Source organism: Rhipicephalus microplus, chromosome 2 (genome assembly GCF_043290135.1).
Source record: "Rhipicephalus microplus isolate Deutch F79 chromosome 2, USDA_Rmic, whole genome shotgun sequence".
In the NCBI taxonomy this organism is placed as follows: Eukaryota; Metazoa; Arthropoda; class Arachnida; order Ixodida; family Ixodidae; genus Rhipicephalus; species Rhipicephalus microplus.
In genome coordinates, this window is record NC_134701.1 from 84,074,961 (window position 1) to 84,099,501 (window position 24,541).

General features: G+C 47.9%; 1 protein-coding gene and 1 non-coding gene across 2 annotated transcripts in view; one reads left to right on the forward strand and one right to left on the reverse strand.

The window, feature by feature from the left end:
* Nucleotides 1–24,541, forward strand: part of LOC119169452 (uncharacterized) — a 54,200-nt gene that overhangs the window by 12,200 nt on the left and 17,459 nt on the right. The gene's annotated exons all lie outside the window — the stretch shown is intronic.
* Nucleotides 20,729–20,841, reverse strand: LOC119170915 (small nucleolar RNA U13). The gene has a single exon (XR_005109787.2). It is a non-coding gene; the product is annotated as a small nucleolar RNA U13 (small nucleolar RNA).

Genomic DNA, 24,541 nt, shown 5'->3' on the forward strand with positions numbered 1-24,541 from the left:
CAAGGTTTTCACTTGTGATAGAAAAGTCGGCGCTGGTGCCAACTAAGGCTGTTACTTGCTGTCCGTCTACCGAAACGGTAAGATCTGTGGTCACAGTTTCGTCGGTGTTACAACTTCTCGGCTTTACGGCATCCTGTGGTACGAGTAACGGGGGCTTGACGGCCTGCAACCTCACCCCCGGAGGTCGCCACCTTCAGTTTCCCCGGCGTAGGCTTAGTGACCTCCTTTCACTGACGTCGGCTGTAGTTCGGTGGTGCGACGAAGACGAATATGTCGGAGACGGAGAGCGTGATCGACGTCCCATACCTGGCTGGTAATCAGGCACACTGTCGTCATTATTGGCACGGCGGTTGTCAAAATGGGACTGAGACAAGGGGGGTCCATGAGAATGAGCGTCCCGGCGCGGTGCGTAGCCATCGTTGGCGCGTCGATCATCAGACCATTGCAAAAGAGGTCGAAACATATCTAGGCGGTGCCAGCAATGGCGGGAAATGTGGCCCACACCTCCACAGGTAAAACAACGCGGACGCCTATCTACAGTGCGCCAAGCGTCTGTTTTACGAAGCTGTGGACGCCGCAACCGCTCGTAATGTGGCAAATGCCGTGTTTCGTTGGGAGACGGCTCTTGGTACGGTGACATTTCGTACGGCGGCACGACGACAGGGCGCCGCGATGTCTGTTCTTGCGGTGGCGACCAAGGAACGGCTGCCGATGGCTGGCGGTACGACGGCGCAACGGGCGGTGGGCGGCGAAGCGCAGCTGCGTAGCTCATAGGTCGCTGATCGTCAGTAGAATCAGCTGTTGAAAACGCTTGGCGTATTTTTTCGCGGACGACTTCAGCGACAGACGCCGTGGGTGGTTCCGTGACCAGATTCCGCAGCTTCAGCAGCTCTTCGCGAACAATCTCTCTTAATAAATCGCGCAACGAGCTTTGATTGTCAGATGTCGTAGCAGCGACTTGAATGTGGGCGCTGCTGAACAAGCGATCGTATTGTCGGCATCGTAGGTGAAGCGCCCGTTTGATAGCCGTAAGTTCTTTGATGAAGTCTGTCACGGTGCTTGGCGGGTTCCGCAAAAGTCCGGCGAACAATTGCTCTTTAACGCCGCGCATGAGGTAGCGCAACTTTTTGTCGTCGGTCACGTGCGTGTCAGCTTTACGGAAGAGACGGGCCATGTCCTCAGCGAACATTGTGACCGTTTCATTGGGTTTCTGAACCCGTAGCTCGAGTAAATGCTGCGCACGTTCGCGCTGGTCGACATCGGCAAATGTGTCAATCATCCCTCTTTTAAAGTCGCTCCATGTTGACAAACTGCCTTCTCTGTTCTCGTACCAAGTTCGAGCGCTGTCGTCGAGATAAAAATAGGCGCGGGAAAGCCTTTCCTCAAGAGACTACTGGTAGGTGTTGGCGACACGTTCATAGTGATCAAGCCAGTTTTCGACGTCTTCATGTGCTCCACCACCAAAGCGTAGTAACTGTTGTCGAATGGCGGTGGCCATTGGAAGATGTGAGCGGTGCTTTGTAGAGTGTTCCTGTGAGAGAGTGAACTCTGGAAGGACGCCTCGCAAGCGACGACTGAAGCGATGCACGGGAGTGTCGACAAGTGCTTCTGGACTGGATGAACGGCTCCCCGTGGGAGTGTGGAGCATCAGGCGGGGTCGCGGGCCAGCACCTCCACCAGTGTCGCAGTACAACGTGAACAAAGCACAAGCACGCCTTGAGGCAGCGAAAGCAGCGTGTTCTCAACAGCTGAGCCGCAAGATTTTCTTCGTTCTCCAGTCAAGCCAGAGGCCCACTGTCTGGTGTCTGCTAAATCCCCCATCATCGCTTTTGTCTACATGTAGACACGGGTCAATATATATATATATATATATATATATATATATATATATATATATATATATATATATATTGTGGGCATTTGTAACTTACATCGTCCTCATCCCTGCATAATCACAATCACCATCATCCGCTTGTCTCTTTGCCCTCATTGCCACTCTGGGTCATCATCATCGTCATCGTCTGTGTGCTGGCTCTGCCCGTTTGTTTTGCGAGATCTTTCCTCAAATAAACGCTGTCACAGCCAAGACTACCAAGACTTCATACGTGGTGGAAGTGGATTTTCGGTCCTCTGACCTCCCACAGCCCGCTATACCCCCTGAAGCTTCGTTCAGGCCGCCGCTTGCGCCCACAGTCAGGCAGCATGTCCCAGACCGAGCCTGCCGGCACTGATGTCATCAACCACACACCGCCGCAAGCTGCCCCTCCTACTTACATACACGGACATCAGCGGGAACCCCCGCTCTTCGCTGGTCTTCGGGGAGAAGACGTAGAAGACTGGCTTGATGACTACGACCGTGTAAGTGCCGCTAATAGGTGGGACGAGGCCGCCAAACTGCGTTACGTGCCTTCTTATCTGGTTGGAGTCGCGAAGACGTGGCATTTTAACCACGTCGTTGACTTACCCGACTGGGCTACCTTCCAGCAGCAGCTGCGGCACGTCTTTGGGACACCAGATATTCGATCCGCCGTCGCGAAGAGGACACTCGATACTCGCCGACAACATCCCGGTGAATCGTATACTTCATACATCGAGGATGTCCTCGCACTCTGCCGGCGTGTCAATAAATCCATGCCGGAATCGGACAAAGTGCGCCACATATTGAAAGGCATTGGGCCTGTTGCCTTTAATGCCCTCGCTGTGCAAAACCCAGCTACCATCGCTGATGTCGTGGCGACATGCCAGCGCCTTGATGCGCTGGACTCCGTCCGCCTTCAACCAGACATCGGCGACCACCAGTCCACGTCAGATGGCCATCTGCGTGACCTCATCCGGTACATTATGCGCGAAGAATTGCGGTCCATGGGCTTCACACATCCGACACCGCGGCCTACACAGCCTTCGGGAATGCCCTTACGTGACATCATCAGGAAGGAACTTACATGCCTGACTGGCTCTGCGCCCGTACAGCCACCTGCTTCTCACCCTATAGCCACGTACCCTCAAGTTGTTGCCGTGCCTCCCAGCGACGCCCACGCGACATCGCCACGTCCGTCCTACGCGTCAGTTGCTGCCGCTACCCCGGTTAACTACCATTCCGTGGCCCCTGACCCTTCGGCCCACCTGACCGCGCCATCTCCAGGTGCCCCGAATGCCTTCTATTCCCCACCGTGGCGCTCGTCTCGCCCTGTATGCTACTACTGTGGCTATCGCGGCCACACATCTCGTTTCTGCCGAAAGCGCCAGTAAGATGAGCGTCGGAACAATGTGCGTGAACGGGATTTGTACAACGGGGCGTCTTATCAAGGTCGGCGTTATTCGTCTCCCCCGCACTGGTCTCCATCTCCTCCTGCATCGACTGCACCACGAAACAGCCGAAACACGAGACGCCGCTCGCCTTCGCCCTTCCGCCTTTCCACTTCTCCACTTCGGCCCGCCTCATTCAGCTCTGATATTCATTCGGAAAACTAAGTGATGCAGTTTGCGGAGGAAAAACTGCATTCGGAATTAGAACTGAAATTCCTCCATTAGGCCCGTGTAACATGGTTTCTGTGGAAGTGGAAGGAGTGCGAGTCGATGCTTTGGTGGACACAGGTGCGACATTGTCTGTGATACGTGCTGATTTGTGTGAACATTTAAGGAAAGTAATGACGCCTTACGATGGCCCCACGTTAGTTGCTGCCCAGGGGAACATCATTCGCCCTTCCGCGCTTTGTACTGTGCGTGTTTTCATCGACGGCATCCGCCATCATGTCCAGTTTGCTGTCCTGTCCCGCTGCTCTCACCAACTAATTTTAGGGTGGGATTTTCTATCATCTGCTTCCGCGGCGATTTGTTGTGAACAACGCGTCGTTCATCTCGCTGACACCGACTACATCCTTGACGACGATAATCAGAAGCCACTTCGTCTGGTCGCTGCGCAAGACATTGAACTCCCGCCACTACAAGAGCAAATTGTCAGCATTACGTCCAACGACATCTATCACGGGGATGTATTGGTCTCACCGTCGCCACTTTGCGTTCGCAAAGGTATAGTTCTTCCGTCCGGTGTCGTTCGTTTTTGCAATGGCTCGGCACTTGTCACCGCTGTCTACTCTACACCGGAGAAGATCTTACTGCCACAGGGCACTACTGTGGCCCGTGTTGGTGACTTCGAGCCTGTACTCGTCACGCCACTTCAGGCCATTGCATCCAAACAACCTTGCCTCGGTGAGCATGTTTCTTCCTCCGCCTTTACCACCACTATCAGCAGCGAATTGACATATTCACAGAGGCAGCAGCTGCTCACATTGTTACAGAAACATGCAAATTCTTTCGATATTTGCTCGTCAAAGCTGGGCCACACTAATACTGCAGCACATCGAATTCAAACTGTTGGGACATCTATTGTACACCGCCGACCCTACCACGTGTCTCTAACTGAAAGAAAAATTATAGAAGAAAACGTTGCGGACATGCTTAAACGGGAAGTCATCCGTCCCTCATCTAGCTCTTGGTCGTCTCCTATTGTTTTGGTCCATAAAAAGGATGGCTCTGTGCAGTTTTGCGTGGACTACCGGGCACTCAATAAGATCACACGCAAGGACGTGTACCCTATGCCACGCATTGACGACGCCCTTGATTCCCTACAAGGCGCGGAATTCTTTTCAAGCATCGACTTGCGTTCTGGGTACTGGCAGATCCCCATGCATGAAGACGATAAGGAGAAAACGGCATTCGCAACCCCCGACGGGCTATATGAATTCAACGTGATGCCTTTCGGGCTCTGCAACGCACCCGCGACTTTTGAGCGCATGATAGATACCGTGCTGCGCGGCCTGAAATGGAAAAGTTGCCTTTGCTACCTGGACGACATTATTATCTTTTCGTCAACGTTTCCTGAGCACCTAGAACGATTGGATCAAGTTTTGACGTGCCTTGCCGGCGCCGGGCTTCAAATAAACACGAAGAAATGCTCTTTCGCTAGCAAATCTATCAAGGTCTTAGGACACGTCATTATCAAAGATGGCATCCGGCCCGACCCTGACAAGATTTCTGCAGTCCTTCACTTTCCGCGCCCCAAAAAACCAAAGGAGCTTCGCAGTTTCCTTGGCCTCGCCTCCTATTTTCGCCGGTTTATCCAGAACTTCGCTTCTATTGCTGCTCCATTACACCAACTACTTGCTTCCAACGTCCCCTTTCTGTGGTCTGAAGAATGCCAAACAGCTTTCGACCTGTTGAAGCGGGCACTCACGTCTGAACCTCTGCTCTGCCACTTTGACGAAGCCGTCCCGACTATCCTTCATACCGACGCTAGCGGCCTTGGTATAGGAGCCGTTCTTCTACAACGCGACAAGTCTTCCCTAGAGAAAGTTGTTGCATATGCCAGTCGCGTACTCACCGCTGCTGAAAAGAACTACACTATAACTGAGCAAGAGTGTTTGGCTGTGGTTTGGTCGGTCCAGAAGTTCCGTCCCTATCTCCACGGCCGTCACTTCACAATCGTTACGGACCACCATGCCTTATGCTGGCTTTCTACACTGAAGAACTTGTCCGGACGCTTGGGTCGGTGGATACTACGCCTGCAGGAGTACGACTTTGACATAACTTACAAGTCAGGCAGAAAACATCAAGACGCCGATCCTTTATCTCGTTGCCCGCTTCCAACTACCCATATGAGCGTTGGTGAGAACTCAACCGCCACATCTACCAAAGTTCATACGCTCGCATCAATAACGCAACCCTTTTCGGACGACGAGCCAACATTTATCTCCCGCCAGCGGTCCGATTCATACTGCAGACGCATCATGGACCACCTTTCGGGAATTTCTCATCCACCAAACGCGCGACTCCGTCGTCAACTCCTGCACTTTAAGCTGGACAATGAGGTTCTCTACCGCCACGTCTACCACCCTGACGGTCAGCGCTCGGTTCCTGTACTGCCACGCTCTCTTCGACTTCAGGTGCTCGAAGCCTTCCATGACGACTTGACTGCTGGTCATCTTGGTTTTAAAAAAACTCTTGACCGCATTCGATGTCGTTATTACTGGCCTGGCCTTTCTTCTAGTGTAGCTCGGTACGTCGGTTCCTGCTACCCATGCCAGCGTCGTAAACTCCCCACGTCGGCACCTGCTGGACCTCTACAGCCACTTCCGTGCCCTTCAATGCCGTTCGAGGTTGTAGGTGTTGACCTTTACGGGCCTCTCCCCGTCACATCTGCTGGCAAACGATGGATAGTGACTGCCGTGGACCACCTGACACGCTACGCTGAGACTTCCTCTGTTACTACAGGCTCAGCTGTGGAAGTTGCAGACTTTATTCTTCACGCAGTAATACTGCGTCATGGGGCTCCTCGTGTACTGCTTAGTGACCGCGGCAAAGTGTTTCTGTCACAAGTTGTAAATGAAGTACTGCGCGCTTCTGGAACTACTCATAAGACAGCTTCAAGCTACCACCTTCAGATAAATGGTCTCACAGAAAGATTTCACCGAACCCTTGCAGACATGATAGCCGTTTACGTCCAACCCGACCACAAAAACTGGGATACTCTTTTACAATTCCTGACATTCGCTTACAACACCGCCGTTCAGCGAACAACTTGCTTCTCACAGTTTTACCTCGTGTACGGACGCACCCCGACTACCTTTCTCGACGTCTCCTTCTTTAGCAGCCATGGGAATTCATGTCAGTCTTCTAGCGAAGAATACATTTCCCGCCTGGCCCAGTCTCGCCATCAGGCTCGCATCAATACTGAAGCGAGACAGCACGAGCGGAAGATCATCTATGACGAATCCCACCGCGTTGTGTCTTTCCAACCTGGTGACGAGGTGCTGCTTTTGACACCTATTCGCACTTCTGGTCTCTGTGACAAATTCCAACCACGCTTCATCGGGCCATACATTGTTTTAGAACAGACTTCGCCGGTTAATTATCGTGTGACACCACTCGTCGCCCCAACAGACCGCCGCTACCGCAGCACAGAGATTGTCCACGTTTGTCGCATGAAACCTTTCACGCGACGTTCCCCGTCACTTTGACTTTCGGCGGCCAGGGTGTCCGCTCCCAAGTGGGGGGAATTAGTGTGGGCATTTGTAACTTACATCGTCCTCATCACTGCATAATCACAATCACCATCATCCGCTTGTCTCTTTGCCCTCATTGCCACTCTGGGTCATCATCATTGTCATCGTCTGTGTGCTGGCTCTGCCCGTTCGTTTTGCGAGGTCTTTCCTCAAATAAACGCTGTCGCAGCCAAGACTACCAAGACTTCATAATATATATATATATATATATATATATATATATATATATATATATATATATATATATATATATATATATATATATATATATATATATATATATATATATATATATATATATATATATATATATATATATATATATATATATATATATATATTGCAACGAGACAAAGAGACACAACGACCGTGATCGTTAGCTGGTTGTTCTATTCTCTACTGGAGCCTCGATGCCGCTGCTTACAGTCATCACACTCGGCCAGGACTGCGCGCGCGTGCTGCTGCCACCAGTGCTTCAGGTGGGTGGGGTTGGCTGCATTGTGACGGTCAGCCCCGCCGACCACGCTTGAAGTTTATCGAATCTAACTCCGACGGCCGACATGGCTATATCACCTGAGTCGTTCACCTTGTCACAGTGGAGACTGGGTCCTGGTTTGTCGCTTTGTTGATAACTTCGGGGGACGACATTGGCTGTATTGTGGTGGTCTACAACCTCGGCCGCCACGCTGCGACTTTTCAGAGAAAGCAGTTCGAGTTCAATTTTCCTTTGGTAGAACGAACAGGCAATCTTGTGGTATAGTCGAATTTCCCTGCAGTGATGTGGTTTGGATACCAATTTCTTTGGTGATGGTTCTGAAGGGTGGCCCTGCAATGGATCGACATGGTCGCACGCTGATCGCAGAACGCTTGCCTTTCTCTTGCCCTATTTCGAAAGAGCGGTCCGGAACTGATAGATCCGGCAATGCAACTTGTAGCACCTTATTCGGCCGGCTGCGCATTTCTTAGTGGGTTGAAAGGTGCCTAGGTGTCCTACTCGACTTCTGCATCCACATAGGGTGAAGTTCTCGCGCTGACCTGTGACGCGGCTGATACTTTTGCGGAGGTTTTGCTGTTGATCTGTTCAACGTTCTCTAGTCAGCAATCCTTGAAGCCTCGCTACGCAAAGGCGGTAGATCATCGTTGCATGCCGTTTCAACAGAGGACTTGGACTGCACATGAAGGTGTTCGATGAAGTTGATGTCAGACTTTTCACAGACCTTCATGTCTTCTGAAAATTCTCTCTGAGCAAGTCATTCGAGCTCTTAGCTTCGGCTAATGAATGCGCCTCATGCCGATCAACATTCGTCTTGTCAGAGATGTTGGTAGAATCCGTCGAGGCGTGTGCATGAGGTGATATATCGTCTTCTACGCCGTCGGCTTGTGCACCTAAGTGCTCAAGTTATGGCGAGCATGGGTACTCATTTCCCGACCGATATAGATGCGAAAAGCCCTCAACCATGGACATGGGTGTTCTGGCGGCGGATACTAAGGCATAGCCACAGCATGGCTTTAGTCATGTGTCATTACCAGGCCCAGCTGTGTAGCTCTTTGCAGGTGAGCTGCAGCGCGCAGTTGCAGCTTTGAAATGGGGCGCTATTTGAGCTCCGTCCTCAGGAAAGATCGAGCTAGTCGTGCTGGAGTTGCAGGGAATCCGGCCGAAAGCTTCAATCAGGGATGCACTCCATTCTGCCTAGGATTGCTGCCTGACGCCTTTGTACCTGTACCATGCCGTGGCAATATCCTCAAGGCGGTCCACGACCACACTTCACTTCTGTTACTTGGTCCACGCATTGCGAGCAGCGAGAGTGTTCACGGTCGCCCCCCCCCCCCCCCCCCGTCGTCAGCGTCGTTCTGGAACCCGTAAACTTCTGGTAGTTCGCAGAGTGCCAGTGATGGTTGCACGGCAGGTGCAAATCCAGAGCGTGCCAATGCCGTACTGTTAAGTTATTGTAAGAGCTGTGTGAGGACACTCCTGAGCTCTCTGCGCTTGTCGGCTAAACTGCATTCAATTTATTGCGAGGTGGCCGCAGCCAGAAGGGCATTCATTGCGCAGAATGTCGATACAGCAGCACGACATATCATGAAACTCCACGCTATCCAAACGTTAAGCAGAAAGCGGAGTCCCACAATAGTACGCCTCAGCTGCGGGGCGCTATCCGAGGATTCGCATGCGGAGCCAGTGGCAATGTTGGAGAAGTGGTAGGTGTTGGTTGTGGTCAAGATAACAGGATGCTTCTCCGAGGGAGCTTGTACTGCATCCCAAAGCTGCTCAGGGGTGCACAAAGCATTGAACGAGGGGTTGTCACGACGGGAAATATGAACAGCGTTGCCGGGCAACGGCACACTGTGCGCTGTCTCGGCAACGCTGGGGTACGCCAAGGAAGCCCGACTGATGTAACTTGAATGCTCACCCGTTAGAAGAACCTTGGGCACCGGATTTATACTACAGGAAGTGTACGTGACGTTTTGTAACGACAGGGCCCCATGCGCCTTCTGTGACAAGGGTGGTAGTAAGGTTCCTGACAGATCGTACCCTGCAGTAGCCACAGAAGAGGCAATGACGCCGTCCGCGAATAATTCGTTGGGCAGCTGCAGCAGCGGTTGGGTCATGAAGTCCATCACTGAGGAAGCGTGGACGGTGGTCCTGGATTGAGAGACCCACGCTGTTGACGACACACGAGGTACAGGTGGCTTCAGCCGCAAAGTTCGGTTGCTTAATTGCGCCTTTGAAACGAGACAAATAGTAACAATGCCTGATCGTTGGTTGGTTGGTTTGTTGGTTCCTCAACAACTTGGCGCAACCCACCTAGGGGGATAAGGCCAAAATTGGGACGGTGCCTTGCTTTTCAAATAATTCTCTTTTTGAAAGGAAGGATTGAATTCATTAGGTAATATAGATAATAATTTAAAAGTGTTAGATTTCTAAGCAAACACAAAGTTGTTCTATTCTCTCCTTCGTCTTCCTCTTCTTCCCCCAGCTAGCTCGTCGACAACTCGAGCACCGATGCCGCTGCTGCTTGTCATCACAATATTGTGATGGTTCAACGTAAGCCGATAACCGAGACGTTGAATCCGAGAACCAACGGCGTGTGTTTTTATGCAGGAGCCAAGAGGAAGAGGCATAAACAAAAGCACGTCGTCTTCTTCAGCGTTCCTATTCACGAGACTGTTTGTTTGTTTGTTTCCCTGGACTCATGGCTCACACCCAGTCAGAGAAATTGGCCAAGAAAGAGTAGTGCTTTTTTACTGTGAGCATCATAGCTATGTGTTATGAATTTGTATTATATTATGACTAATGTAAGGAAAACCACATAAAAAGTCAGCAAACGAAAAAAAGTAAAAAATGGAAGAATCAAGTTGAGAAAATTTGAGATTTCAGGTGTTGTGGTTACCACTCAGCTGCGTTTGCTTCACCTAACCATTTCAAATTTTGGTGGGGTAATAAATAATAATTGTTTGATTGAAGATCAATGAGGTATACGTTTGTATGCGTGAATATAATCGCAAACGGCATTGAAAACATCCCGGTGGCAATGTCCCAAAACTGAGGCACCAAAGCTTAGTGCAGTTTCCGCCGTCAGTCTAACGCCTATTTTTAGAAATTGAATAACTAGAAGCCTTTTTCTAACTATATCGTATCGGCGACAATACAAAAAATAATTTATATTGATTCCGTTTCTCCGCGGAATGCGAAGAGGGGTGATATTGCCTGACCAGCTGTGTAGATACAGGTTTAGTGGAGGGGGGGACACGACATCGGAATTTAGGAATTAAAACTTTGAGCTTTCTGAACTGGCTCCAGTAGGGTCGCCATGGAAACTTGAGGTCGTTATATTTTGTCCATGTAGTTATTTTTTATTATATTAGTGCAGATTGCTGATTTTCGATATCTTATTGCTGTAATATATTTAACATCTGGCAGTATCGATAAAATTGGGCCATCAAGTGCAGCTCGTGCTATGGAGTTGGCCAGTTCATTTATTCTTAATCGACAGAGTGCCGGAACCCATAGTAACCTCAAGAGTCTCAACTGCGGTGGTACTAATGTTCTGAATGTACTTAGAATTCAAGAGTTCTCAGAAGTTGTCAGAGCTGCACAAAGTGAAAGAAAGTTCGTCATTATGACTGCGTTGTTTTGGTTTGACGGAAGTTTTCGAAAAGCTAAAATAATCACCACGAGCTCCACTTCAAAAACTGGAGTAAAATGAGGCAGTCTCACTGAGAAGGACCAGTCAAGCGAATCAGACGCAATGCCTACACCTGCCTTTCGATCATTTACTGAAGCAACTGTGGCTGTTATATTTTTAGTTTCTGCATATTCCAAGTAATCTAATAATATGTTATTTAAAAATTTTGAAAGATTGTAACTTGGCGTTTTGGGTAAAAATATCATCATATTCAATTATAACATGACACTTTGAGTCATTAGTCTCAATTACTTTTCTAATTTTTACATTATTACTCTGTAGATTCTTTTGTACAATTATTATCTGGCGTGTGTGAAACCGTGGCCAATGAGCAAGAAAGAAGGCGTCTGGGTTTGCGATAAAAACATAGTGAGATCTTCTTGCCGTAAGCTATAAAATTTTAAAAATGCTTTCACTGTCAAAATGGGAAATCCACGAAATAGTGTAGGCCGGCGCGCTTCCTGGTGCAGTACGTTGATAGCCACAAACCTAGGGAGTCCCTGACACATTCGCAGTGCTTCTCACTCCAAGACAACTAGACGTTTTGTTTTATAAGCAGGGCCACCCAAGAATAGTATGCATCCGAATTCCGTGATCGGAAGCATGTACATCTTGTACAACATTATGAAGGTGCGCCTCCGTAACCCATATTTCCGGTTACTGGTGATGCCTTGTACAGTTTCGGCCATCCGGGACGACTTCGTAGGTAACGTCGCTTAGTCGTCGCAGCACTCGATAAGGTCTGAAGTATCATCTGAGCAACTTTTCGGATACTCCCCGTCTTCGTACAGGCGTCCACCCCCTTAGACTGTCACCGGTTTCGTACGTTACAGGTGTATGACGTAGGTTATAGCGACCTGCGTCGTACTCTTGCTGTTGGTATATTCGCACACATGCGAGCTGCCTGGCTTCCTCTGCGCGTTGAGTAAACGCGTCAGCACTCGTTTCGTTGTCATCGCATTCGTGTTACAGCATCGCGTCCAACATCGTCCTTACTTCTCGTCCGTCAACAAGGCTGAATTGGGGTCATCCGTGTGGTTTCTTGTTTAGCGGTGTTGTATGCAAACGTTATGTAAGGGGGAATCTCGTCCCAGTTTTTGTGTTCGATGTCCACATACATTGAAAGCATGTCTTCTAGAGTTTTGTTGAGCCGCTCGGTACACCCGTTGGTTTGTGGATGGCGAGCGGTCGACTTGCGATGAATAGTACCACTGACCACCAACACATGATCTAAAAGCACGGCCGTGAATACGGTTTGATCTGTTATAACGATCGACGGCACACCGTGTCTCAGCACAATGTTCTCTATGAAGAATCGAGCCACCTCCTCAGCTGTGCCTCTCTGGATGGCTTTTGTCTCGGCGTAGCGAGTAAGGTAGTCAGTCGCCACTATAACCGAGTAGTTATCAGCACTAGAGGTGGGAATTGGGTCCAAAAGTTTCATTTCGATCTGGTCAGATGGCACTGTCGGGATCTGGACAGGGTGTAGCAAATCGGCTGGTTTTGTCGGAGGTACCTTGCACCGCTGGCAATCAAGGCAGGCGCGAACATGATGCTTCACGGCAGCGGTGAGTCTAGGCCAGTAATATCTCCCTCGAACTCTGCCCAGTGTGCGCGTGTAGCCTAAATGCCCAGATGTGACCTCGTTGTGGCACGCTTGCAATACCTCTGAACAAAGAGTGGTAGGGACGACAAGCAGGTAGGTGGACCCGTCTGACGAGAAGTTCATTTTGTAAAGGAGATTGTTTCGCAGACACAACGACGATAGTCCTCTTGCAAAGGTGGACCCGTCTGACGAGAAGTTCATTTTGTAAAGGACATTGTTTCGCAGACACGACGACGATAGTCCTCTTGCAAAGGTTATCGGCGCGTGCTGGCTTCGTGTTTCTAAATAAGTAATCAAGCCAAGTAGCTCAGGATCGTAATGCTCGTGATCTGCGATGGTTGACGTGTCGAGGATTCCGAGTAACGCTGTCTCTTCATCAAGGAAGCAGCGGACTCTATTGGTGATCGAGGCAGGCAGTCGGCGTCCGTGTGTCGTTTTCCCGACTTATGCACCATCGTTATATCAAATTCCTGTAGTCTAAGGCTCCAGCGTGCCAATCGCCTGGAAGACTTTTTCAGACTTGTTAACCAACACAACGAATGGTGGTAACTGATAACCTTCAATGGGTGGCCATACAAGTATGGGCGAAATTTCATAACTGCCCACACCACGGCGAAGCATTCCTTTTCAGTGGTCGAGTAATTGCTTCTGTGCGTGAAAGAGTTCTGCTTGCGTAAGTGATCACTCTTTCCTCATCGCCCTGGCACTGCACAAACACAGCTCCAAGGCCAACATTGCTGGCGTCAGTATGGAGCACTGTAGAGGCTGTCTCATCAAAATGGCCATGCACGGGGGTCGTGTGTAGACGTTGCCACTAGTCATTGAAAGCAGCTTTCTGTTCGTCGCCCCAAACAAATGCAACGTCATCTCTTGTGAGACAAGTTGAAGGCGACGCAATGTGCGCAAAATCTGGAATAAACCTCCGATAATATGCACAGAGACCCAGAAAACGCCCGACTGCCTTTTTGTCTGATGATGTTGGAAACTGTACGACCGCGGCAACTTTCTCGGGATCTGGACGAACACCTGCGTAACTTACGACATGGCCAAGAGTCTGTAGTTCCTCAAAGCATAAGTGACACTTCTCCGCCTTGAGCGTCAGACCTGCGGCTCGTATGGCCTGCAAGACAACCTGCAATCATTCAAGGTGTTCGTAAAACGTTGTAGAAAGCACAATGATGTCATCAAGGTATACTAGGCAGGTTCTTTATTTAAGCCCACAGAGCACGGTATACACGAGACGCTGAAAAGTACCAGGCGCGAAGCACAAGCCAAATGGTAAGACCTTAAATTCGTACAGTCCGTCTGGCGTCACGAACGCGGTTTTTTCACGATTCCTGGGGTCGACTTCAATTCGCTAATATTCACTCTTTCAGGTACATGGAAGAGAAGTAACGTGCGTTTCGAAGCCTGTCAATACAATCATCCACGCGAGGAAGCGGGTACACGTCTTTTTTGTAACCTGATTTAGCTTTCGATAGTCCACACAGAAACGCACGCTGCCGTCCTTGTTCTTGACTAGAACAACAGGTGACGCCCGAGGGCTTTTCGATGGTTGAATCACGTCGTCTTCAAGCATTTTTGTTACCTGCTGTTCTATGGCTTCTCGTTCTTTTGAAGCCACACGGTATAGATTTCGATGAATTGGTCTAGCCGCGTCCTCTGTGATGATTCGGCAATTAGTCAAGAACGTCCAGCCGACTTTCGAGGTCGACGCAAAACAGTCATGGAACTCGGCTAGCAGCAGGCGTTCCTGGTGTTGCTGCGTTAAAGTAGGGCTGACGTCAATGTTAGGTTTTAGGTTATGCGGGTCTTGTGTAGGCGTTGATTCGAGTGCTGAAAAGCAGTCACAAACATCTGCTATCTCGTCAAAATATGTCAAAGTTGTGCCTTTTGAAAGGTGCCATCGCTCGGAGGTGAAATTCGTCAACAGCAAGTTCATTTGGCCATCGGTGACATTGACTATTTCTCGTGCTATTGAAATCCCATGAGTGAAAACAGCAAAGTTAGTTGGTCGGTGACTCCTTCACCGTCGAATGGTACGTCACATGCTACTGCAAGGATACATGATCGAGGTGGCATGACCATATTGCGGTCTTTGAGACGAAAGGATTTGTGCTCTGGTGATGCAGAATCTGTCAGACGAGCCTTCTTGTAAAACGAAACCACACGGTCCGGGATGTTGATTATTGCGGCATGCTCCCATTCCTATAATTAAATCTTTGCATCACTCTGGGAGAACGTTGAAAGTGGCGACAAAAGAGAAATCCCCTATGCTGATTCTTGCTCTGCATCTTTCAGATGGGAGCAGCAGTTGACCACCCACTGTTCCTAAATGTGGTCCTGTCCATTGCATTTTTACTTTTCTAAGATGATCGGCCAGCTTATGACTTATCATGAAAAAATCAGCACCCGTATCGACTAAGGCTGTCACTTGCTCTCCATCAATAATTACATTGAGGTCGGCGCTCACCATTTTGTCGTTGTTAATATTCGTCGTCGAGTCTTTCTGTAGCGGCATTACGCGTTCGTAACGCTCAAGCCAATCTTCAACATCTTCTTGTGGGGCACCACTGAAGTGATCAGGTACAAGTGGCTGAAGAAGTGTTACCTGGGCTGGATTGGAAACGGGGCTGCCTTGTATCCCTTAGACCACCTGTGGCCAGCTGGTGGAGGCCATTGGTAGAGGTACGAAATGTCTGGTATAATGTTCGTTCAAGGAGATCAGCTCAGCAGAGAGGCCTAGCAACCATTGACTGAATCGGTGCACTGGTGTCGTAACAAGTGGCTGCGTGTCGGGACTTGATGAACGACTCCCAGATGGGGTGCAGCGCATTGGCAGGCTTGCAGTCCAGCACCTCTACCAGTGTCACGGTTCAACGTAAGCAGATCACCGAGATGTTGAGTCCGAGAACCGGCCGCGTGTTTTTCTGCAGGGGCCAAGAGCAAGAGACATAAACAAAAACACGTCGTCTTCGTTCTCAGTCTATTTCCAGCTCGGAAATATATATATATATATATATATATATATATATATATATATATATATATATATATACAGCGCTTTCGTGTGTACACAAAATGTCGTTCTTTGAAAAGATTTTGGTACAGGCTTTTTTTATGTTGTTGTTTTGTCTAGGTATAATGGGGGAGGGTAGGAAGGGGGCACGATTTATGTAAGGAATCTGAGAAAGAGAAAGAGTGGGACCTAGATGGCATGACCAGAGCATGGTCAGAACCACTGCGGCGGAGCCGTTAGTAGTTAATAGTTTGGCCAGAGAGATAGAGAAGGGGAGTAAAACCTTTATAAAAAATTTCCAGCAGCATAAAGAAAAAAAAACGGAAGAAAAGTTTTCGAAACCGGGCCACCCGCGTGACAGGCGAGTATTTCACCACTGAACCACCAACACTTTTTTTTTCCTTACTGCCTGTGCACATACAACATTCATGAACAAATGTACATCAAACGAAGGACAAACATTGACAAAAGAAAAGAGGTTAAAAGCGTCAAACTTTACAGGCTTTTTAAAAATTATCTATCTGTAGAAGGCTTTTTTACCTGATGAAGCCATTCGGGCACCTCTTGTTGAACCTTATGCGATTCCACGAATGAACAGACAGATTGAAAGAAGTATTGCCAAACCGGACGTGAATTAACATCAGCATGGCTCACCGCCATTCTGGATTGCCATATACCGTGCAGGCCTAGTAACATAACTAGGTCAAAAGGTCCTTCTTCTTTGATACTGGTAGAAATCTGATGCCATAGGCATCAAGAAGCAGATCCTTTTTCAAAGTCTTTTTGAGAACATCCCAGAAAAAGACTGCATCCCAGTTTTTCAGAAAAACATGTTCGATTGTTTCCCGCTTTTCACAAAGAAGGCAATGAACACACCAAGAAACGAATAAGCCTTTTTCTTGCATCCATGTTTTCACAGGCAAAGTTCCAGTGTACAATTTAAGGAAAAGTGATTTCGCTCCAGGTGATACCTCTATGTTTTTACACGGCTTAAGACATTCTGGCCTGGGCCTACACGGTATAATATTCCATATAGGGGAACAGGAAGGACTGTTTCTACTATATTTTTTTATATTTTTTACGCGAAACTGTACTGAGGTATTCTAATGAAAAACGTGTTTTTAGAAAGAGGCATAAAACAACTTCGTTTAGGTAACCTCTAATGCTTGCTTTCAAGTGATAAGATGCTACAATAAATTCTGGCAACCGTCTTCCAAGCCTAAGCTGTATAACAGTGCGTATGAATGGGTCTCGAGTATTTCGGAAGAACGTTAACCGATCAACTAACTGACGAAGATAAATGACACAGACCAAGCCCTCCACAGCGAACCCGTCTTAATAAGTGATTTCTACTTGTTCGCTCCCACGAAGAACCCCACAAGAAAACAGCAAATATTCGAAGAAGCTTCTGCACAATCACACGTGAACAATGCAATCCTTGAAGGACATATTAAAGCTTACTGAATGAAAACATGTTACAAAAGGTTGCTCTGGCAAAAATTGATAGCTGGAAACCTTTGAATTGTTAAGCTTTTTCTTGTAGCTCCACGGCCTGAGGCCGCCCGTAAGGTTCACTGTTAAGATAATATTCTAATGGTACACCTAGGTATCGTACCGAAGTAGTAGTGCATAAAATACCAACCACTAATTGTGGAGTCACATGCCATTCGCCATGCCAGTAACCCACGCACTTGCTCCAGTTTACCAATCCACCACTTGCATTACAAAACAGGTTCACAATTTTTAAGGTTTCAGCGATAATACTATATTCACAAAACACAGCTATGTCATCTGCGTACATCTTCCAGTACCCGTACTTCAGCTTCTTACTGCTTTTCATGACTTTTTGGCAAAATGACTCTATAAAATTGAAAATAGGAGGGAAGACAAAGGACAGCCTTGTCGTACAGAACGTCAGACATTATTTCGTTTCCCAAGAACTTTGTTAATTATTAGCCTAGTTTACATGCAGTATTTGTAGTTCGAACTGTATCGAACCATCCATCCATATGATGAAAAGATGCGAGATGGTGTTGCTTGGAGTGTTGAATAGATGGACGAACGGACCCACAGACAAATGCATAGACGGACTCACGGATGGCTGCACCGACGGATGGACGCATGGACGGACGCAGGAGCGGATGCATGGACGAACGCAGAGACGGACGCACAGATGGACGTGTGGACGCACGAACAGACGCACGCACGGACGGGTGGACACACGGATGGTCACACAGACGGGCGCATGGACGGACGGAAGCAAGAACGCATGGACGGACGGATGCTTCGCTCCACTCTCCATCATTCACTCCGTGGATATGCTGTCATTTTTTTTCTTTGGAGGAATCTGTGATGCCAGCGCTGACACCATGGCACAGCGCATCAACACCATGACAATGTCTTGTTCTTCGCTTGAATCGAACTTGACGCTGTTGGGAACGCGGGGCGTGAACGGACGAAAACAATAAATGCGGCGCGCCCGGTTCGCTCCGCTCACTCAGCTGGCGGCGATCAGCTGGTCGGCGCCGGTCTCCTGAGTTCTCGCTGATAACGAGATCCGGACATGACTCTCCGCTTTTGCGACTTCTGGTCGCTTGCGTGTAGCCTCTGCTGGAGTGAACATCAGTCGCTTTTTCGTCGCCAGTAGTAAATGGTCACACGACCACTGCTAGTCACCGGTGTGCACCAGCCTTTACCCAGACAATACTGCGTCTTCCTCCTTTCGTCACGGAGGGACGCCGAACGTGCTGAAACGTGCATGCGTCAAAGCAACGCAGCGCAGCACGCGCCTGCGAGTATATGACAGGACCGGTGGTGCCTGGCGTGGCAACGCTGGCGTGACTAGACAAAATGACCGCCCGTGAGCGCGCGCACCGCGTCACGTCGAAATATATCGGTGTCTTGACTGTGGCGTGTAGTCATGTTCTCACATGACACGAATCTCAATATCATGTTTGCGCCTGTCACATACCTTTGTCATCCATTGACGTCACATAATACCAAATTTTGCATATGTGAAGCTAGCAAAACAGCCGCGAGCGCATCATGAGTGTGGCATGTAGTCATGTTATTACACGACACGCATGTCGGGATTATTATGTTTGGATGTATCATTTACCTATGTCATCCGTTCGCGTCGCGCAATACCTAGTTTGGTATATGTGAAGCTAGCAAAACGGCCGCGAGCGCATCAAGAGCGTAGCATGTAGTCATGTTGTTACATGACATGCATCTCATGTTTATCATGTTTTCACCAGTATCATACCTTCATCATCCATTCACGTCCCGTAATACCAAATTTGGTATAAGTGTGAAGCTAGCGAAACGGCCGCCAGCGCATCATGAGCTTGGCATGTAGTCATGTTGTTACACGACACACATCTATGATTATCATGTTTGCACCAGTCACATACCTTCGTCAACCATTCACGTACCGTAATACCAAATTTGATGTATGCAACGCTAGCGAAACGGCCGCAAGCGCATCATGAGTGTGGCATGTAGTCATGTTGTTGCATGACACGCATGTCATTCTTTTCATGGTAGGATCTGTTGCTTGTGTTCACCATGTGATCATGTCGTATCATACCAGTTTTGCAACATGCCATGTGAACAAAATCACCACAAGACCTGCAGGACCATGAAATGTATATCATGACATTAATGACATTTATGTCATGATTTTCATGTCATGACTAGTGAAATATGTTCTTAATACAGTCATGTTATGCCATACCAGGTTTGGTATCGATACTATTATCGAAACGGCGATGACAGATAAAAGTCGTGGGCGGCTGGATAGATAGATAGATAGATAGATAGATAGATAGATAGATAGATAGATAGATAGATAGATAGATAGATAGATAGATAGATAGATAGATAGATAGATAGATAGATAGATAGATAGATAGATAGATAGATAGATAGATAGATAGATAGATAGATAGATAGATAGATACGCTCAAAGTCACTGAAGTTCGCTAAAAATGCTTTGCATTTAAAAGCATGGTTGGGTGGATGTAGTTTTGTCTTTGATTCAGCGTAACCTCTATAATTTGGACACCCCTGCTGCTTCGAACAAGAGCTCCGTGTGGCAGGATAGTACTTCCGCGAGGCGTGACTAGCCTATACTGGGAATTTCGAGAATGGATGTTCACGCAGTTTCTGATGGAGCAGTAAAACCGCCAAATAGGGAAGGCAAGCGCGTCATTCAATGCGCTGGCTGAGTGTAGAAAGTAGTCATGCAGGTCGAAATGATTTCAAGATGCAGCGTCGGATAGAGCTTGCGCGGCTTTTTATTTCGACTGCCTTGGGTTACCTAGATTGCGTGATACTAAATCAGAGCCCATAAACGTATTGTTTTCTACGAGGTAGTCCCATTAGAATGAACCACCACATCGACGATCTAAACCATGATAAACAAGAAGACATCCATCGGCACTGGCCTAAAGTCCTGGAATGGTGAGTAAGAACATGCAAAATAGGAAAAAAATCATTTTTGTCTTGGGTTCGTTGGGCACGAGCCTACTACAGCTGGCAGCTTTTCCATATAGGTGTCCTGTGGCTTTTGCAAGAACTAGCCTCCCGGAAATTGCGCAGTTCAATTTTCGGTCATGAAGCAGATGCGTCTCCAGACCTGTCTGAAAAGCTCGCTCACGCTAGACAACAACAGATGTGTGGCACAGAGAGACAGCTTATAATGTTTCCTATCCCAAAGATGGCTCGAGAGTTGCGGCGTGGCACGAATCCGTGCGATGATCCACTGCACACAACTATCCGACTACAGTATTGCGTTTACAAATGCACACAACTACAGCCCTACTGCATTGCGTTTATAGATAAATCCAACAGGGGTCAGAAGGGCTACGTGCCAATCGTCGCAACAAGGTAAAAGGACGCGGCACGTATCACGCACGAGGCATGCAGACCCACAACTCATCATTCTCCAGTAGAACCGCAACAGATCGACAACAACTGGCTACACAATCGCACCGGTTCTACATGAAACATCCTGTTGGCACAAGTCAATGTAGTAATTATTTACGTTTTATAACGTTAACGGTTCAGTGAAATATCTGTTTCTAGACAAAGGGCCGGTTTGTCAATACTGAAACCGCTGTTCTTTAAAATAAGTAGAAGTTTTGTTTTTTTGTAAAAAATGTTATTCCAAAAAGCGTTCAAATTTTTAACGTCCTGTCAATGGCAAAGCCAGACAGCGGAGAAGAAGAACAGCGGAGAATAAGAAATGTTGATATGTCACTTTAAAATCAGCACAATGTTACGAGGGGGAGGTAAATGAAGCCGTACATGCCTTCCGTGTCACGATTATCATGCTTGGATGTGTCGTTTAACTTCCTCGTCTGTTCACGTCACGTGATACCAAATTTAGTATATGTGGAGCTAGCGAAATGGCCGCGAGCGCGCTATGAGCGTGGTATGTTGCCATGTTCTTACATGACACGCGTGTCAGTATTATTATGTTTGCACCAGTCATGTATTTCAGCATTCAGTGACACCACGTAACGCCAAATTTGGTATATGTGGAGCTAGCGAAAGGGCCGCGAGCGCATCATGAAGGGCCCAATATACTCCAATGTAGTGTTGACGCGCGCGTGCTCTTGGCACAGCGACGCTACGTTAGCAAAGCACGAGCTCTCTATAGGCACCCGGCGATGCAGTTTACGAGATCTGATCGTAGCGCCAGAACACACAGCCTAGCGGGTAGGCGCAGCGAAACCGAGTCTTCCAATACGTAGCCTAGCGAGTAGACGCAGCAAAAACGAACTTGCACGCGCATATCATTTTCTTTTTTAGTGTTGAGCAAGCGGTCACGGCTGATTATGTAAGCGCCCAGGAAGCGTTCTTTGCAAACGTGCCAAAAAGGGCACTGACGCTTCAGCGTGTCACTGTGTTCAGCGAGCGTTCCACTTTCTTAGTATCCCTGGTGGTCGGTACCAACAATGCTGAGGCCGCCAAAAGGGCTTCGTTGCGCCCTCTGGTTCACTGTCGGGTGCCTATAGTCTTACGCCAGGCGCGACCTGCATGACCAGCGTTCGTCAGCGCGGCCCAAAGGCAATCGGTGTCAAATGCGACATACTGCCATTCGCGCCGATGCGTTATCCAGACAACAATGCGTCTCCCTCCTTCCGTTACGGAGGGATGCCAGACGCGCTGAAACGCGCAAGCGTCAAAGCGACGCAGCGCGGCGCGTGTCGGCGAGCATATGGCAGGACTGACGCCTGGCGTGGCAACGCCGGCGTGACGCGACGAAATGAACACTAGCGAGCACGCGCGCCGCGTCACGTCGAAATGTATTGGCGCCTTGACTGTGGCATGTAGTCATGTTCTTATATGACCCGCATCACAAGAATATCATGTTTGCAGCAGTCAAGTACCTTCGGCATACAATGACCTAACGTAATACCAAATTAGGCATATGTCAAGCTACTGAAACGGCCGCGAGCGCACCATGAGCGTCGCATGTAGTCATGTTGTTACATGACACGCAGTTCATGTGAACATGTTTGCACCAGTATCATACCTTCGTCATCCATTCACGTCCCCTTATACCAAATTTTGTATAAATGAAACTAGTAAAACGGCCGCGAGCGCACCATGAGCGTCGCATGTAGTCATGTTGTTACATGACACGCATTTCATGTGAACATGTTTGCACCAGTATCATACCTTCGTCATGCATTCACGTCCCCTTATACCAAATTTTGTATAAATGAAACTAGTAAAACGGCCGCGAGCGCACCATGAGCGTCGCATGTAGTCATGTTGTTACATGACACGCATTTCATGTGAACATGTTTGCACCAGTATCATACCTTCGTCATCCATTCACGTCCCCTTATACCAAATTTTGTATAAATGAAACTATTAAAACGGCCGCGAGCGCACCATGAGCGTCGCATGTAGTCATGTTGTTACATGACACGCATTTCATGTGAACAGGTTTGCACCAGTATCATACCTTCGTCATCCATTCACGTCCCCTTATACCAAATTTTGTATAAATGAAACTAGTAAAACGGCCGCGAGCGCACCATGAGCATCGCATGTAGTCATGTTGTTACATGACACGCATTTCATGTGAACATGTTTGCACCAGTATCATACCTTCGTCATCCATTCACGTCCCCTTATACCAAATTTTGTATAAATGAAACTAGTAAAACGGCCGCGAGCGCACCATGAGCGTCACATGTAGTCATGTTGTTACATGACACGCATCTCATGTGATCATGTTTGCACCAGTATCATACCTTCGTCATGCATTCACGTCCCCTTATACCAAATTTTGTATAAATGAAACTAGTAAAACGGCCGCGAGCGCATATTGAGCGTGGCATGTAGTCAAGTTGTTACATGACGTGCATCTCATGATTATCAAGTTTGCACCCGTCACATACCTTCGTCATCTATTTACGTACCATAATACTAAATTTGGAACATGAGACGCTAGCGAAACGGCCGTGAGCGCAACATGAGCGTAACAAGCATCAAATCATGACAAGCATGTCATGATATTCATGTTAATGACTGTCGCTTGTGTACGCCGTGCAATCATGCTATGGAAGTAGCGCCAACAGCATTGTAACTTTAGAACGCAAAATAAAATCACTATTCTCGATACTGCATGTGAAACATATGAAATTCACGTATTAACAATTTTCTCATAATTTTAACGTTGGTACTGGCATAATTGCAGACGTATTGGAAACATTCCGATCATTTCACGGCAGGTGCAACTTTCGATATTGCGATTTTTTACACGGATGTTATCACTGATGCACTGTGTAACGGCGACACCTGTTTTCGGTGTTAAATGTTGAGAATCTTCGAGCTTTATATACTAACGTCATTAATTTTTTAAACTACTCGTCAGGAAATGAAGCCCTGAACTATTTTTTAATTATCATTCGAATTTAATTGTAGCAGTAAGAGTTTTCTCCCCCAACACAATGAGGATGAGGAGAATCCGGGCAAAAATCAAAGCAACTGCTAAGTTGTGTCTCCTCTCTCTCTCTCTCTCTCTCTTTATATATATATATATATATTTATATATAAACATATACGTTGTGTGTGTGTGTGTGTGTGTGTGTATGTGTGTGTGTGTGTGTGTGTGTGTGTGTGTGTGTGTGTGTGTGTGTGTGTGTGTGTGTGTGTGTGTGTGTGTGTGTGTGTGTGTGTGTGTGTGTGTGTGTGTGTGTGTGTTCACGCGCACTCAGGTGCAATAAACACTAAGTTGTGTTTCGTCTTCAATTTTTGCCGTCCGAGAGATTTCTCGCACCATACTCTCTGGATAATGTGTTACCAACTAGCCATTTCATTATTGCTTTTGAACACAATGAAACGGGAGGAGGGGTTAGTAGACGGGATAAGATAACGTTGCTGCAGCGTAAACTGCGTCCATTGAACCACCGGACACGCTTTCTTGTGATGGCGTGCGCCCTCTTGTGACACTGATCAGTAGACGGCTTGTACCTGTCGTGGCGCATGATGTGTCTCCATGGCCTGAAAGATCTATCTGCCGCATGACGTTCTTTTTGAGCCCTGTGATCATCGTTTATCAGGCTGTGCGTACATTCTACCTTTATATTTGGCATGTTATAAATTTATTTACGAATGCTGCAGTCTAATAGAATATGGCGTTTTA